The sequence below is a fragment of the Rhipicephalus sanguineus genome, chromosome 1 (assembly GCF_013339695.2).
Source record: "Rhipicephalus sanguineus isolate Rsan-2018 chromosome 1, BIME_Rsan_1.4, whole genome shotgun sequence".
In the NCBI taxonomy this organism is placed as follows: Eukaryota; Metazoa; Arthropoda; class Arachnida; order Ixodida; family Ixodidae; genus Rhipicephalus; species Rhipicephalus sanguineus.
The window spans coordinates 63,370,918-63,386,245 of record NC_051176.1 but is presented as its reverse complement, the minus strand read 5'-3'; the positions used below and the strand labels follow the sequence as shown (position 1 = coordinate 63,386,245).

Sequence of the window (15,328 nt, the reverse complement as noted above, 5' to 3'; positions counted from 1 at the left end):
TTGCGCAAGTGTTTTATGGGTGTCTTGTCGGCAGAAGGCCCACACTGTGGCAGCGCCCTGCAATGATAATCACAGTGGATGAATGAGGCATATGTTAAAATATATTCTCAAAATCAAAACTACAAGTGTTTCTTCTGGCCCTTGATGATGTTGGCGATCTTGCGGGCGACTATATTGCCAAGGCAACTATGTCTTGTGTTAATTTCTTCTGGACTGCCTCATCCGCACTCGAGGAAGTGCCTGAAGATTCTGTAAATAAACAGAGCCATGAAATCAGAAACAGTAACACATGTTAATTAAAGTTTACCTTCGAAGCAACGTATAGAAAGTAGGCGGCACAGTGAGAAATTATCTAGACCTTAATTCATTGCACATGTTCACAATGTTGCAGGAGCTGAACTATAGCAAAAAACTGAGTGAAATATTACACACCCACTGTGGCTTATTGCGTGGAAGAAAACAGTATATCGACAAAATTTTGCGGCAAGAAAGGAAGGAAAAGAAAGGGGCAAAATTTTTTTAAAAAATTAAGCAGCACCTTATCCCGTTTACCACGCTTGCATCCTGTGTTTTTTGAGCTGTACCCAAGAATGAACTGTGACGTGCTATCTGTGACGTGCTCTTTTTCACGATGGTGGTGCGACTATCATACCTAGAGCATGCCACTGAATCTCAACTTAAAGATGGCATGAAATAAATTAAGCTAGGGTAGATTCACGATGAGGGCAACGGTAATATGTAAGACAGTAGTAAAGGCAGCCTAGATTCCATATCGTTGCAAGCCCAACACAGCAGTCAGGCTGCAATGAGTTGGATATAACACACGTGCTGAATGTTACGTGCTTATGCAATTAAGCCAACAACATTAATAAACCCACTCCTGCGATAGCCCTAATTGAGCTGCAGTATGTAAAAATAAAAAAATATGAATTAAAAAATCGCACCAGTGCAGTACATATGCTATGCACATTTTGTATAATGAATTATCATGTGGCCTGTGGTTCTTGTGACATTATGTCGAACAAGTATGATAAGCCGATTGGCGCGCACTACAACACACAAACCGCATCTAGAGCGTTTTACTATGAGGCGATAAACGCGTTTTCGGCTTAACACGCACGTTGTAAATACTTACAAAGGGCTTGCGAGACTCCAACTACACTCACGAGCAGGGTACCTGTCCTTTACCTCTAATCTATGCTACGTTTTTTTGTGCATACTGACAAACACAAAAACAAACTGCAATAATATATGCGCTCAATCATTCAACTTCTGAGAGCGTGTGGACTTGCAATCGAGGCGTCGCTGGTCTCGCTGTCATCAAATACCGGAGACAAAGGACGAGGGACTTGTTTTCCCGACCTTTCAGCTTCGTCCAAGTTTGAATACAAAAAAAAGGTGATATCAAATAAATACTAAATAGGAGTAACTACCATGCCCACTCAACTCACCAAACAATCGGAGCACATGGGCCTTGTTGCTCGTCTTGCCATTATTCTTGGTGCCACTTTGTAGAGTCGAAATCGGTCGAAATCCAAGACATTTATGGCTCAGAACGTCTCCATCTGGTGCACGCTGAACACAGTCTTCACGTTATCGTCGCGGAAGCACACTAAATCGTGTAAGCAGGCTTACGTGAAGCATCGAGATCACACAAAGCGCGCGCTAGGGCGACAGACACAACGTTTTGGCTTAGCTTGGCCGCAGGCTGGGCTTGGCTTGTCTTCGTATCGGCAGAGCGCGGATGGCGCGCCAAACGCACGGTCGGTCGCGTTACAGTGGCTAGTCGCGTTTGCAGATCCACAATTCTTTCTCCTGTATCTTTACAGCGCTACTTATATGCTTAGCATAAATAGTTATAAACTGTACATATTATCCAAAGCTTATCTTAAAGCTTAGCACATGGCTTAGCCTGCTTAACCAAGGAACGTGTAAAAAAAATGTTCACACATGTAGCGTCGCCACGCCGCGCACCGTCTCAATTTTTTTTTTTTTTGTTTGTCACCTGGCTGGTTCTATGCCGGTTGTGATCTCATGGCGGTTTCTTTATTATTATTCTGTGGTGTCTGTGTTGTCGATTCCTTCGCAAGTGTACCGCACGGCATGTACGGAAACACCGTACCGCCGTGGTCGACACGCAGCCTTTTATATAACTCTTTTAGTCGCGTGAGTTGCTAACTGCACACGGTGTCTCACGGTGTACGATTAAGCTCAATCGGGATCAGACTTATCAAAAGTGAATTGATCCCGTCTGCAGCTTGCGTATAATATAGCCAATCATGATCAAGAAATTTGATCGGGATCGGGTCCGACGCGCTCAATCAGTCATAAGATGTTATAAACAGCTACCAATAGGCGGTAGCTGTTTGAACAATAAAACTCCTGTTGGCCTTATACATCTTCTCTTAGTACATTAAGAAACCAATAGGAGTACTTATTTGACCAATACAACTCCTATTGGCCCAATAAGTCACCGATAGGCAGCACCGATTTGACCAATACAACTCCTATTGGTCCAATAAGACACCAAAAGGCAGCCCCTATTTGACCAATACAACCTCTATTGGTCCAATAAGACACCAATAGGTGGTGGCTATTGGTGTCTATTGGTACCCATAAAAGTCTTATACAACCAATACAGCTCCAATAGGTGTCCTATAGAACCAATAGCGATTTCCTATTGGACTAATAGGAAATCCTATTGGCATTTTTGCTAGGGAAATAAAAGGTGACGCTTCTGAGCCGCGAACAGTGGGACAGACGGAAATCGTCGAGAGGCCTGTCGCAGCTAAACACTGAAGTTTGTGATTGAATTGCGCAGTAACATGTTGCACCTTGCCAAATTCACTGTGTCTAAGAAGTCCTGGCACGGGGCAAGCGGAAAGCTACAGCGCGAGGCCCGCGCGCTCGTCGCGGCTGCTGCTGCGGCGTACATACGTTTCCCATGAGCACTTGCGCGCCTGTTGGTGGCGCTCGTGTGCTTGAAAAAGGTCTAATCTTTTTAGACCTCTGCAGAATGACAATAGCTGTCAAGCTGATCCCTTCATTTCTCTCGTTCCCGAGCGTTGTGCCACTCTTCAGTATAATCTATAAATGCCTCTGAGAGCTTGTCCTTGCAGTTTTCAGCATTGTTTGTTATGCACGGCTTGCACAAGGCTCTGTTTTTTTTTTTTTTCATAATGTAATGGTGTATGCCTTCATAACGATGTTGTACCGGTAGAAGGTGGCCTACGCTGGTGGGCACTGTTAGGACTGGCAGTAGGTGGACGAAGTGACTGCGATCTATTTTCGGGGTTCATTCCAGTTTGGTAATAAGGTGCGAATAAGCTTCTCGACGCTTACTCATTGGATGGATATGATTCGAGGTAAGGGGACATCACCCGGCATGGAATTCGTGAATCTTATTTTAAGGCAGATACTTCGTCAAGCTAATGTACTTTGCCTTTATACATGATGTACGTGTTTAATGGACTTGTGCTGCTCCTGCACATTCCAACGCTGTTGTGGTACTATCATGTAGCTCTCGCACTATATAGTGCAGGGGTCTCAAACACGCGGCCCGCGGACCTCTTGCTAGCGGCCTGCGGCCCCCACATGACTGTCTTCGTCCCACTTTTTTATTTATTTATAAGTACGTTTTTGAGCTACACAGTCATGACAGGTCTAAAGCATTTTTTTTTCGTGAGGCACCGCCTGCAGCCACCATGTGTTGATACATAACCGTTAAAAAAAAACACACTGATTTTAGCCATTTTGGAGATGGTATCGATATGTTGGTGGAAAATTGCCGCCAAATAAGCCCTTCAGAAATGACCCATATATGATATATTAAAAAGGTCTTTCAAATGGCAACGTTATCTGACATCTGGTGCAACCAGGCCCGTAGCCAGGAATTTTTTTCGGGTGGAGGGGGGTGGGGGCACTTGCTGGAAACCTTGACTATTTGAGAAAAGCACCTATTTATCATTTATTTTTGGTAAAAACACCTACTTCACAAAATTTCGGGGGGGGGGGGTTGGGGCGGCTAGGGCCCCCTCCTGGCTACGGGCCTGGGTACAGCCTATTCCCCCCCCCCCCCCCTCGACTCCTACCATCGTCACTGTCCTGGCCCTTGCGGAAGTAAATTTCCGTGAAAGCGGCCCGTTAGCTGAGGCGGCTTTGAGACCCCTGATATAGAGCGGAACAAGACGAACGCTCAGATGCCAAGTGCCTGGTGGATGGGGAGGAGAACAAAAGGCGCGACCGTCGGCGCGAGTACAACCGGTCACCGCCAGGCGCCGCCACCCAAACAGGGTCTCGCGGTCTGTCGCTCGCTGCCCGCGCATCACTTGCGCAGGTGCGGCTGCTAGTTTCGTTTCCCGATTTTCTCAACTTCAGGATATCTTGAGATGCTGACAATGATCGGTAGAAGCAAGGCCTACTCGACCGCTAAGCTCTTGAGCTCGCTCGCAAAAAACACAAGACTTGGCAAAACCCGCAGTTGCTGTTGGCACTCGGCCGCGGAGCAAGCTTATACAAAACCCGATTCAAAATCAGTCTACGTTCCACCCAATAAAACTTGCTGCTGGGCGAGTTGGTTCATACTTGCAAGGAAAGAATACTGATGCGCACACACATAAAAACACGGACTCAGGAGACTCGGACGAGCGCAAACTTTCAACTAACTTTATTTTTCGTCGTCAACAATATATGCCATCATCACTCATTCCGAGCTATACCTTCTCGCCATGAGACGCACAGGAGGAGTAGAGTAAGAGCAAAGCGCAAGAACTATCCGCGCCGAATGAAGTGTGAACAGCGCTCTGAACGCGCGGCTAGTTCAGGCCGTCTGCTGCCGACATCTAAAATAGGCAAGCGCGTCCGGTTATCGATAGTTTTGCTTTTCTTTCCTTTGACATTCCATATTTTGCTTTGCCACTGGAGCGCCACGTTAATGCTTTCCACTGATCGCAACTGGCGCAGCGCAGTTTCTCTGGCAGCAGCGTGCGTGAAGCGAGTGCTCATAGCTCCCTTATAGAGTTCTCATCTTGCTTCCATCTCTGCCTTGTTATCAGCGCCTAGCTGCGATGCGAACAGAGGGCGGATAGAATAGCGAAGCTCCAGTGCACGTGCGTTCAAGTCACCCGGGAGGTGTTGCTGTTTCGAACTCAATCGGTCTGAGGACGCGGAAACGAGCTCTCACTGCGCCGTCTCTTACAACGAGCATCTCGGGTGCGCGCGCGCTCGTGGCGCGCGCGCTCGTAGCCACGCGCTCGTGGCTGCTGCAATGACCAAATAATTTCAAAATTAACGTCTTCAGTGCCGGCGACACCTTTTTCGGTACCTGCTGGCCTTTTAATAAAAAAGCAATTCAATCCTGCCTGCATTTTATACACTTGCTGGGCAAGAAGTCAGAATTGCCAATCCTTGCCCAAGGGTCTCATTGGAGGGGTCGTAACTATTAGTGCAACGACATTATGCTGCATGTTTTCAATGATTATGAAAGCTGATGTGGAGGACAATAAGTGGACAAAGTTTAAGAAATATGAAAAATGGGTTTTTTTTTAATTGTCGTCAGAAGTTTTCATTGTCCGGTGTTTTCTTTAACTTAGCCCGATCATGTCTCTTTACTGAAAAGTTATATAAATATAAGATTCGGCAGTGTGGTAGATAAGGATGCGAGGAACGTAATGCGCAATTTTTGTCGCTCTGCTACAAGGATTTTTCGAGATAAAGACCTTCAAAGTAAAGAAAATAACGTCTCCTGGGACTATTTTGAGGTTTTTTATAAAAAGATCTACACTACACATCAAAACTAAAAATACCTGAGCAGAAGCAAAAACATGCATATATTTAGTTAAAGAAATTTCAGCTACCTAACTTTAATATATTTTGTGCAATTCATAACGAAAGTTGGCCAAAACAGCAGAGCGGATGAGCGCTCTACTCCACCTCTTCGTCATTATTGATTTCCTGTGCTTCGAAAAAATTTTTGGTGGCAAAACAAATTGCGGATCTCTTCTTTCCACTCATCAGGCAATAATATATAAAATTTAGAAATAAATTTGAGAGGTCGACCAGCCATCGATTGTTCGATCTTACGTGGAATCACCCTAATAAAACTTTGAACTCGATTTTCTCCTCTATTAATAAACCTATAGTGATGGCGAAGTTAACGACATTAGTTCTCGGAGCACAATTTATCGATCTAAACCGATTCATTGTTTCTCTTTAGTGTCCCTTTAAACGCATAGTTCGAGAGGAGTGGCTTGAGGAAGTAAATACATATGAGGTTCACGTGTCGCACCCTGTGGTCATAGCTGCCATCACTCTGGCATTTAAGGAGCCTTGATGCACAGAGGGCTGGAACTGTGTACTTTGTCAAGGTACTGAACGGCTTTGCCAAAGTTGGGTTGCCTTTGAGCGCACCGTCTGCAAAAGCTCGCAAAGTAAGGACAAAAAGGAGCTGGTCAGATGGATACAGTCCGGGCACTTTCTTTTTTTCGTCCGACTTGCACAGCGGCACGCAGCAGTACGACATCGCAATTCATGCAAGCTACGTGGTCACGACAAAGGATCAAAAAATCTCCATCGCATTAAACTCGCTAAACCCAACCGCACGTGTCAAGGCAGAGCAAAGCAAAGCGCTCTAGGCCGCGCCCGCACCAGCACTACCGGCTCAGCGCCCGACCCTGTTTGCACAGCGCCACCACGCAGTCGCGGCGAGCGGGGGAAACGCAAGCGCCGACGGCCGCGGGAGGGTGTTCTACCAGGCACTGAAAGTTATAGAGGAGGCACTGTGCGGGCGCACAGGCTGTGCCAGTGCCTCCTCTATATAGAGGAGGCACTGGCTGTGCATGTCCATCTCGCGTCACATGACCTCTGGGAACCAGACGAAGCCACGGAAAAAGAATGTCTTATAGGGATTTTATGCAACGAGGCTCCGCGCAGTCTTTTCGTTTTAGTGGAGGGCTGGAACTTTCAAGAACATTTCCCCGCCTGGTAGCTCCGTAATCGCACTTGCGATGATAAGTTATCGGTATAAATTTATTATATTACATTTATTGCCGCGATTACAGAATAACATTCGGGATATAAAATAATAACGAATGCAAATAAAGCACGGAATAACGAAATGTTAACTATATTTGCGCCTGATGTACTTACTTTTAGCTCGCCCGTTTCAGATAAATCAAGTAGCCCCATATGCAAGAGGCAAAGAAGATCAGTACATCAGTACTTGTCACTCATAAACTTGTCCAAATAGCTTGCCCCACATAAAAATGAAAAAGAATCGTTTTATCGGGACAAAATCTGAGCGTATATGTACGTGCAACGCACGAGGAACACACTTGAAGGGACACTAAAGAAAAAAAATTCTATTATCAGTAAATTACTCTTAAAATACCATAATGACTACGCTCGCTGCGACAAGAGTCTTCGTAAGCGAGAAAACGCGCAAAAAGAAAATGCGGGTGCCGACGCCATCTTGATTATCGTGCAATAAACACCGTGACGTCACAGATTTTGACGGCGTCTACTGTGATCCACGTAGTTCCTAATCGGTAAAAATTAAATACATTGACCTCTGAGAGGGCCGTAGACTTAACATACGAACTTTTAAGAAGTTTCGTTGACCCAATCTCCCCAGAATACGAAAAATACAGTTTGAAATCCGTGACGTCACGCGCGGAGATTACTGCGCGAAATTTAAAAATGAAACTTTGCCCTTGATTTTCTCCTTATGATGGCTAAACCAGTTACATTCGTGTTCTCACTTTATCAGTCTTAAAGGGACCGACAACTGATTTTTCTCGACCCAGTTTTTTACGGCGCGACAGGAAGCTTACCCTTCGTAGCGTTTGTAGCTGCAGTGCTTTATCCTAAAAGCACGTAGTTATTTTATAAGCAGTATTTTTCGATCTGAAAGGCTCCAAACACGCATGAAGGCTTGCTCCAGCAACGCTGAGAATTGATAGCAATGCCGCTAGCCCTTGTGAAAGATGTCGTTGTTCTGCTTTCGCAGGAGTTACTGTAGCTATGCTTAACCACCTTTATTTTGAGCTTTCCAACCATTTTTGAAAAATAGCAAGCTGTTACAATGATATGATGTGGATTTATACACCTTCTCGGTATTTGTACAGCGTTGTGCGCGCCTGCGACCAAGGTTGCCTGCGCCTGTGTCATGGACGGCTTGTCGCGGCATGGGATCATTACGCCAAGCGAAGGGAGAGTATTTCGGCCGCGCGTTAAAAAGTGCGGCCGGTGCGGCCCTCTGGCGGGGGTCTGGCCGTTGCCAGGCGAGCGAGACCGGCGAGACGGAGACGCGTAGACGCGGTGGCTCCGGCCATCGTATCGATAGTATGCGCTCCCCTTCTGCGGTAGTGTTATGTTATTTCGGCAGAGTAAAAAGCTGGGCTTGGTGTTCCTGACTACTGTGCGATGGAGTTAGGAGAGGCCAGGATAGACGCACATCATTATCTTTGTTTATTGCTAGCGTGCATGCTTGTTGTTGACATCCGACCGTCAGTTCGTACGTGTTGCATATCAGGCTTTAATTGTGGTGTTAATTCTAATGCGGCCGGACTGCTCGCACTGAGCTTACAAGAGTGTCCCCTACCTCTAGGCCGCACACCTTGATTTAACAGCACTAACATTGTTTCATTTCGTTGATGCTGCAAGTATAAATTCTGAGTGAACAAAGCAGTACAAAAAGCGTGCACTGTCGGCGCAGAGCATTACGACGTTCGGCGACGAGTATGGCCAGTACGAACAAGGTTTCTGTCTTCGGGAGAAGAAGCGGCGCGGCGGGAAATATGATGGGAATTCGCTAGAGCATATGGGCCCAACGATGACGGGCCGACCCCGAGTTTCGAGTGAGGGAGGCGTGTCGCGGCAACTGCGAGGGAATCCGATCCTGACTTGCGAGTGGCCAAAGCAGGAGCTCACGGACCGTTTAGCGGCGTCATATTATCATCGCTGTATCGACAGCTAAAATAGTACTTAGTAAAAAAACGCCAGGCCTGCGCTGAAACCGCAGCACAGTCACAGCGAAAGCTGGAAGAGCGGCGTTTCTAGAGCCCGTTAAGCTCTCTTGGGGCTACAATACAAGTACACTAGAAAGGTACCCACTACGCCACAAATCAAAATTTTTGTGAAGTTGGGAAGCACCCACTAAGCCATTATTCGTCATTCTATGGAGAAGCGAGGCACAAGCTACACGTCTGTAAGGCATTATGTGCACTTTGTTGACGTGACGACTGATGACGATGAAGAATTATGGCTCAGCCCTTGTAATGGGTTGGAATCATAAGCGTGCGGCAGGTTGCCCTTCAGGGGGGGCGAAGGTTCGTCGCAGCGCCCCCCCTCCCTATTATGTCAATGTATGCGGCAGCTGCCTTTGCGCCCCCCCCCCCCTATCGCCCCCCCTACAATGTATAGGGCTGACTTTGCGCCCCCCCTTCTCGCCCCCTTTGCCCCCCCCTGCGCACGCCTATGGTTGGAATCTTTAAACGGCCACCAGTTATGTAATTTGCATTGGGTGACGCCCGGTCGCTATTTCCCTCTCCCGTCATGCTGTATACGTTTGACGTGGAAGAGAGACGGAGGGGGCGAAGAACTTTATTGAGACCCCGAGGTAATGGATCATGCGCTTATGGGCTTCCTTGGCAAACCAATACAAGTGCACTTGCGAGGAACCCACTACGCTATAAATAATTGTAATTTTTTAGAAGTAGGGCAGCAGGCACTGTGCCATTTTTCGTCATTCTACAGAGAGCGTTGGTACCTGCTAACGCATGTAAGGGATTATGCGCACTTTGTTGATTCTGCGCCTGATGACGATGAGAATTATGGCAGAGCCCTTTTGTAATGGGTTGGAAGCATTCAACAACCTGCTCGTTGCGCAATTCGCAATTGTTTGACGCCTGTTACAGAATTCGCGTTGTGCGACGCTTGGTGCTTATTTTAATCTTCTACCACGCTATATTGCATATGCTAATGTGGTTCCTTCCCGACATGAAGCCTGTATAGGACCTTTTTGCAAAGCAGTTTCAAGCACGGCATGGCTCAGAGGTTGAATACTGGGCTCCCACGCAGTGGACCCAGGTTCGAACCTCGTCCCATCCTGGAATTTTTTCTTATTTAGTTTTTTTTCTTATTTCGAGCGATACTGGTTACGGGACACCGGCGGCGGCGGCGGCGGACACTACGGCGCCAAAAACGGCCGGAGAAATGATCTCATAACAGCTTTCGCTGTAAAAACGCACCCCAAAGCCAAGGAAAAGGCACCAGCTCCGCAGTTTCATCAGTCTTCGCGACGCCAAGTCAGTGAAGCTGTGCTAAATTTTACCCTTGAATGTTGCATTTGTGCGCTGTGACGTGCAGCTCATGCAGTCACTGCTTCATCGCAATGCCCACTGAATACGTTGTAATACCAAGGAAACATGGCACTGCCGCAGAACCCAACGACGGTCGCAGTGCCGCCGCGGCCGCGTCTTCGTCGTCTAGGCACCGCGACCGCCGCGCGCGGAGCAGCCACCTTGGAGCAGCTCTGTGTACCACGTGACTTTTTTTAACGCGCGGCCGAACTACTCTCCCCAAGCGAAGGCAGCGCCACTTTGTTGCATACAACTAACGCAGGCCTATATGTACATTTTTATGGAGTAATATCTTTTAATATAAAGAAATGAACAATATTTCAGTACTAACAGAAGAGTCATCGAACGCATACACCAATCAATGGTCACGTGACCGGCTTCATCGGACCGTGTATGATTTCGCCGCCAGAGGCGCCAAAGGTCACTTTTCGCGAATTTCAATGAAGAAATAAAAATATAAATCCACCTCTCACGAGATAAACAGGGTTGGTTTGAGTCAATGCGACGGAGAACCTTTCCGTCAGTGCAGTCATCTCATTTCGTGTTCTGGGCAGTTGTCGGTCCCTTTAACCGATTCATTGCATCGCTTTAGAGTCCCTTTAAGAACTGAGCAAAGTCCAAGCCCGGCCCGACCGGAGCCCGCCACCTCAAACCTGGGCCGGCCCTAAGCCCGGAGCTTCAAACCCGAGCCCGGCCCGGGCCCGGCCCAGGCCCGCCGGGAAAACTACTTTACCGGCCCGGGTTTTCGGGTAGGCCCGAGCCCGTGCAGTGCTCTAGTGCTTGTGGTAATCGCGTTATGCTGTTAATGTTATCCTCCATACCTCCTCGTGTGTTTCGCCGCATAACTTCAAATTAGTGTGACAGCTAGACAGGCGTACACATGCATGTAATGAACAGTGAAGTGCTTTTTTATGCCTTCTGCAATCAGAACAGAAAGCATGATAGGAAGTGTGCAAGCTCAGATGACGCAGCAGCAGTTTTATTTTTACATTAAGGCATCCAAATGTGTTGTAGTGTTTAAATCTTGTACATAATTTTAGTTTGAACTGTGTTATATGAACATTTTGCTCAATAAATACAGAAGTTCCGCACCGCACACTTAAATTTCGCGCGTAAAGCACACTTGTGCGTTGTTGCGCTATCTGGTGGTGTCATCGCAAGAGTTACCACCATTCTCTCTTTGGTTTTCTGCCTCCGTTGCTTTCTGCGAAGACGACAGACCGCCAACTAGGTGCCGCCAACATCACCAACATCATCATCAAACACACGGTGCACGCACGGCCGCCGCTCGAGCGGCACGAGTACGAGTACGCTGTAGTACGAGTGAAGCGGGTTAGTCAAGTGGACCTTTGTGGCGGTAAAGTTATTTTGAGCGTGCCTCTTCGTTTGTCCTTTCTTGAGGAACGTAAGTAGAATTGTGTCAGAATTGCTAGTGCAGACTGGCTCTAGCCGCTGTCAATACTCAACGTAAACGCTGGCATTGGCGTTTGTGCACTGCGTTGGATTTTTTGCCGTTCATTCTACAAAATATAGGTTGGATCGAATGTGTTTTAGTGCAATAAGATGACAACTTGGTTTAGTTGGTATCGGTTCATACCTGAGTGTAACAGCGCATAGCAAAATAACCTGACTGAAAGGTGAAGAACGACACAACAGCGTTTGTTGTGTGTGTCGTTCTTCGTCTTTCGGGCTGGATGTTTTGTTGTGGTGCGCTGTTGCACTGAAGTATGTGTTTCATTGCTGTGATGCGTAGCATACGTTCACGGGCTGTTTTTCTTTTCTTTTTCTAAGGGGGGGGAGGCCCTGCGTCTCACGGCTGTAGGCAAGTACAGTCGGCATCTGTTTAAGAGAGACACAGGAGCGCGTGGCTTTCTGTACTACTAGCACCGTTAAGCGACACGTGACAGTATCTACACGCATGCGCGAGGAGGGTAGCTTCTCTTCGCGCGCATTTTCCTTTCCTCAACCTCTCCTCCTCCTCCTCCTCACGTCATCGGAGTGCTCGTGTGTCGTCTGCTAGCTGATTTTCGGCCTCGGTGGTGATCGCATTATGACGGCAATTAAAATTTGGATGCTTTCAGTTCCAACGGTGTGTTTCTTATGCTTGGCGTGTCACCTAGTTTTCATGTTTCTCTTCCTCCTGCGTTCATGTAGTCGTACAACGAAGGCAAAGAAACACAACATCCGCACGTTCAACAACAGATTGATGCATTAAGAAGTAGTATCAGTTAACTAAGATAATTTTGTTCGATGTTATATGATCTTATATTGGTATTTTCTCATGTCCCCCTTTGCAAAAAAAAAAAAAACACTGCTGCCATTCTGGAGGGTAGTGACAAGTACAGCGCTAGTAGTACTCAAAGTTATGATGTGCTCGAAGATTCTCCCATGCTTTGCAAATGCTACCTAGAGCTCGTCCACAGTCGCTGCGTAAACAAGGTGTCGCACCATGGCTGCTTTTATGTATATTCCCATATATTTTGACAGATAGATGTTCATGCCTGCCAGAAGGGCGCAGTTGTACTACAATTTCCTATGTGCTCGTTCACAACTTTTACAGTGTGCACCGGCACCAGGTCATGCTGGAACACAAAATGTGCGTTGGGGAAAGTACCTAGCTACGGATCAACAATGATCTTGAGAACACCAGCAAAAGATAACATATTTTCAAGTTTATTTGTGAATTGTGTGGAACATAATTGCAAGATCAACATTGTTACCACTTTGAAGCACACGGCTTCCTTATTGCAGTACGCCTGCAGAGAGGACACGCGCTTGCTTGCCTGACGCAATGCGCGCGACGGCACAATTCTTGCACGCCGGACGCACTGCACATGAGCAGTGCCGCCGCTTAACTGCGCTGGGAGCTCAGAAAGCCACGCACTCCCGTGTTCACTCACAAAAAGATTGTGACTGTACTCGTACTGCAAGCTTGAATGTGCATGTTGTCTGTAGAAACTTCACGCTGTCCATCATTAAGGCTTTTTGTCTTTTTTCAGAAGTAATATTTTTATTAATGCCAGGCACTAAATAATACTTTGGTTGTATACCTGTAGTGCAATGTAAACAGGAAAATGCTTTGTCAGTGCTTATGTGCTAAGAGAGTACTTCAGCTATGTGATAACTTGCTAGCAAACTGCATGTCACATTTAAGAGTAGCAGTCCCAGCAGTGTTTTCCTACAGCGTGTAGATCGTTGGAATTTGGGATACAACATAAATAGGTGATTTCTTTGAGACTCATGTCATTAGCCATTGCAAAAATGGAAGAAGTACTTCATGCTCAGAAGGAGGGATTGCTGGGTGAGTTGGCAAGTCATCTTTGAATGGTGGTTTGCAAAAAGAACAACAGCATCTGAAGAAGGAGCACGAATCTGCATGTTGTCTGTAAAAACTTGGCACTGTCCATCGATAAAGCTTTTTTTTTTTTTCAAGTAATCTTTTCTTTTTAAAATGCCAGGCACTACGTAATACTTTGGTCATATACCTGTAGTGCAACATAAACCGGAAAATACGCTGTTGCCGAGCTGTGTCCGTGTTCCTTCTTTCTGTGCTTTCATTCTTTTTTTTTTTTGTTGGAAATCATCTTCCAACCACCGTTCAAAGATGACTTACCAACTTGCCCAGCAGTCCGTCCTTCTGAACTTCATTACTAATTATTGTGATGTGTCCGTGTTCCTTCTTCCTGGGCTTTCATGCTTTTTTTTGTTGGTAAGTGATCTTCGAACAACTGTTCGAAGATGACTTACCACAAGCAGTATCCTGCTGTTTCAAATTTCTACACCATGCCGCACTTGGAAGCTCTCTATGTAACAGCTACATACACCTGGTTGTAAAGTGCTTTTATTTTTGACGTTGAACAAAAAAAAAAATGTATGAAGTTATGTGACTACACTGCTTCATTGTTTCGTGCACTGATGCAGTTGGGTAGGTAGCATCACGTGGAAGGGTGTGAAGTACTGGTAAATTAAAAGGGGCTATTTGTGTTAGATGCATGTGGTGCTGAGATCGATATGTAATCAGTTTTTCTGCTTTATATCTCTCTGTTGCTGCTGTTTTAAGTTACAAATTTCACTGGATCGTTAAACCACTCCTTTAGTAGTAAATTTTTTCTTACCTGAGGCACTAATAAATAAATACTTGTGACCTGGACAGTAGGATTATACAGATGTAAGGATTATGGTGGTATTGTGGTCTGGTTTGTTTGTGCAATTATAGGGGTATATGTGAAAGCTCAGCATTTTTTGGGGGGAGAGGGGTGGACTTCTGAGGGAGATTAAAGAGCGTGATAAATTTTTGCTGTGCTAGATTGGAAATTATAATTATTGGCAGAAGGCCTGTGTTGCTTAACAGGCTCAGACTTCTCTTATGGGTACAGTCTAATATGTATGCAGTGCCATCACTGAGCAGCATGGGAAGTCATGCTGAGTAATGTTGCCAAAAGAAGGCAGATCTAAGGCGACCTGTTGAACAAGGCTAAAAAAATTGTCTATCAATTGGTTCATCCTAAGGAAGTAAAAATTTGATAGACCATAAAATTTAATTGAATTGATTCACCATTAAATTTTTATCTATTTATTATTTATTTAAAAGTACTTTACGGCCCCTGGAGGGATTGCGTAAGGGAGTAATCCAAAAAAGAAATGTTACGTTTGAACAGTACAAAATGAACGCGTATAAATACTCAAGAAATACATAAGAACAGAAAAAAATATTACAGAAACATATGCGGGAACGTAGTGAGCATTGCGTATACAATAAAGAGCTACAAGGAAAAAATACACTTTCAATCACGACAGTGCATATACATAACAAAATGTGGCACATGAAAATACGAGCAATATAAGGAATGAACGCGACATAACTCTGCTACTACAAAAAAAACATTTATGTAAAATTGCTCACAAATAACAATAAGGCTATGAAAAGGCAATGTAAGAGGTATGGTATAAAAGCATTATTTTAACAAATG

General features: G+C 45.8%; 2 protein-coding genes across 5 annotated transcripts in view; both read left to right on the top strand.

The window, feature by feature from the left end:
- The window catches only part of LOC119392233 (uncharacterized), a 70,501-nt gene that overhangs the window by 47,221 nt on the left and 7,952 nt on the right, over positions 1 to 15,328 (top strand). The gene's annotated exons all lie outside the window — the stretch shown is intronic.
- Positions 11,634 to 15,328, top strand: part of LOC119393434 (putative ribosome biogenesis protein slx9-like) — a 77,334-nt gene continuing 73,639 nt past the window's right edge. Inside the window, exon 1 of one of the 2 annotated variants that reach the window (XM_049414552.1) lies at positions 11,634 to 11,763. The gene's annotated coding sequence lies outside the window, so the exon portion shown is untranslated. The remainder of the gene's footprint in view (positions 11,764 to 15,328) is intronic. The other variant, XM_049414557.1, reaches the window with a different exon arrangement.